Here is a 3,280-nt window from a genome sequence, read left to right as displayed (position 1 = left end):
GTAACAAAATAATTACTAGTTTTTCCTTAATTTTTATTTGTACAAAACTAGCCCTCCTCTTCTTCTTAGTCTCTCATCTCTCTCTCTCTCTCTCTCTCTCTCTCTCTGGCGATGTCACCGATGACACCATCATTGACAAAATGTACCGGAGGCCGAGGAGGACGACGAGGGAGAAGGGGTGGGTGAAGAGGGAGACGGCGACGATGAGGGCAACGACGGCGAGGTAGTTGACACAGAAGTAGGAGTGGTCCTATTGCCCCTAGTAGGAGGTCCTACTGACCTCAATAGATGGGCATATTGCCCCTAATAAGGACCTGTTATAAGTGATTAAAGCACAACGACCCCCGGAGTCCAGTCAACGGTGGCCAGAGCCCGGTCAACTGCCCCCGGAGTCCCGTCAACGGTCGTCAGAGTCCGGTCAACGATCACCGGAGCCCGGTCAACGGTCTCCGGAGTCTGGTCATCTGCCCCCGGATTCCCGTCAACGGTCGCCGGAGCTCGATCAAAGGCCCTCGGAGTCCGGTCAACGGTCGCGGGAGCCTGGTCAACGGCCCCCAAAGTTGGTCAACTATCTTAGGAGCCCGGTCAACGATCCCCGAAGCCCGGTCAAAGATTGCCGGAGTCCGGTCAATGTCATTGGTCGTGAGAATCCGGTCATAAAAACTTTATTTTATAATAGACAGTCTATTATAGTTTATTTAATTTATTAAGGTTATAATTGTATTTCTGCTCTTATAATGGTCTATTGTATTTTATTTAATCCATTAAGGGTATATTTTTCTTTTTACTGTTTAAATTAGCTTTTGGGAATTTTAAAATCTGATTTTGTTAGTGGGAATAAAATTCTTAAAATTAGGACTAGTGGGCATTGTCTCTTGGGAGATACCTGCAAATTGTCTTAATTAATAGACTAGCCTTCCTTTACAATGTATGGAATACGTCTTTCAATAATTTTCTTCTATAATTCACATTACATTATGTATCATATGACACATAAGGAAATACCGCTCTCGCACATGCGATTTATTATTTTCACGCATCTTATGTCAATTTGTTACGATTAATTCATTCATAACTTTGTACTATCTTTAATTCATTCCTGGACATAGTCTCCCATATTTACCTTTCGGGAAAGACAGTAACCGTATACATAATCTTACACATCTTCCATTTCGGGTTGTTCTTCAATGCTGTGTGAAAGTTGCTCCACCTCCCATATATGAATTTAAACTTGAAAAAAATAGAGCCTTAAAACCACCATGCGTACTCAAAACAATGATCTCTTAGATGTCCAAAAGTTTACTAAAAAGAAAAGATAAATAAAGGATGTCCAAAAGTAAGATCGTAATTTTGTTTCTCCCTTGTTGCCTTCCTGGGTGTAATTGATCAACCAACAAAGAGAATAATAAAAGTAAGAAAATAAAAATGCGGATTGTACAATTAACCATGTGTATCCATATTTTCTTGGAACCATATTTTTCCTTTTTGCCCTTTCAAGTATTTAAACCATTGTATTGAAACAGTCTTGGAACCATATTTTTCCTTTTTGCCCTTTCAAGTATTTAATCCATTGTATTGAAACAGTCCTAAACGTTCTGTATAGATAAACCGGTAGATCTAAAAACAACTCCATGTTGAACTGAAATAAAACTAACAACAGAAAATGTAAATGCTAAATAGGAATAATGTCCTTGACGATGTGTTCAAATAAGAAAGCCTCACTGATGTTATTACGAAGTACGTTGCTGTAGCGTTAGCCAGCAAAATTCACATCTACAAAGAAAGTAAAAATAACTTGGTCATTGGAAAACTGTAAATCAATCATAAAAGCATGCAAAAGAAAAAAGTAAAACTCCTAGAAATTATAGAAGAACAATAGTTAAGTCATGATCTACCTCTCTAGAACTTCAGAGCTAGCAAAGAGGAAAGAGCAAAGACATCATTCTCAACCTTCTCTTCATGACCTTTCCTATTTCTTAGATCATGTTACTCTCCTTGATTTTTGTACTTTGGTATTTAGTGTGGAGAAAGAATGATATTGAACTCCTCTTTGGTTTTACCCTGCTAAGAAAAATCAAAACGAAATCTCGAGAGAATTAATGGTAGATGATAAGAAAATAAAACCTGACAAAATCCAGCAAAGAAAATTTTTACATGAGTGAAAGGCAATTAGAGAGAGGAGGTAGAGACATTGAGAACATTTTTGGCAGAGCAGGTGATCAGTTTTATTTTTATTGGCAAGAGGACGGGGAAGCTAAACGTGAGAGGAGGGGGAGATATACGTGCAGTTGGTTTGGGATAGTGCTAATAAATTGAACAACTGCACTTTTCAAATTTAAACATTTCTTTTTCTTTCTTTTTTTTTCTGAGAAAATTTTTCATGAAAGGAATTTGACCGTTTAATCCTTCCTCATGTATTTCGGATATGGTAGATTATATTTTAGGAAGGGGCACTTTTAGGAATTTTCTGAAAATTTAACCATGGCAGTTTCATAAGGCAAATTGTCTTAATTAAGAGAGCATCTTCAGTACACAGCGTGTATCTTCACATACATACATAGATAATTAGGATTAGAGAAAATAATATAAAAACATGGTGGTCAAACATATAAATTGTTATGAACGATTAGGATTGCGTCGTGTAAATACACGTCGTGCATAAAAGAATTTCCACTTAATTAATAGAGATATAATAATTATCACTCTTGTATACTCATGATTTCCTTGCAATTTATGGAACTATTATGCAATTTAAGGGATTTTCGTTTTGGCTTGTTGTAACTAATATTAATAATTTTCTCTCTTATTAAAAACCTAATAAAAATTTGATGCATAGATAAGTCTTGAATAAACGGAAGAAAGTGATGATGACAGAACTTTTCGGTATGAGTTGCTATAGAGATTGGGAAATCAGTTTCCATAGACCATAGTTAGAAAGGTGAAGAAGTGGTTCAACTATCAGATCGATCTTGATCTTGATCGGATATTGAAGTTCACGGTAGGGTTTCTTTCTCTCTGGAAGAGAAAGAGAGAACCAAGCGGTAGGGAGAGGAAAAAAAGTCTGCGGCGTGCTGATGTCTGGAATAAAATATCTGAAAGATTCAGAGGCGGCGAGCCGGACCATGACGTCATCTCAACAAATAGTATATGGTAAATTTCAAGTCATGGTTTGGACCCACACCTTGCACCCAGATCAAAGGAATTATAGTCTACTAAGGACATATTTTGATAAATAAAAGTAAGAAAAACTTTTAAAAAATACTTCGTATCTATATATATA

The sequence above is a fragment of the Fragaria vesca genome, unplaced genomic scaffold (genome assembly GCF_000184155.1).
Source record: "Fragaria vesca subsp. vesca unplaced genomic scaffold, FraVesHawaii_1.0 scf0513035, whole genome shotgun sequence".
Taxonomy (NCBI): domain Eukaryota; kingdom Viridiplantae; phylum Streptophyta; class Magnoliopsida; order Rosales; family Rosaceae; genus Fragaria; species Fragaria vesca.
Note: the sequence above shows the minus strand (reverse complement) of the source record.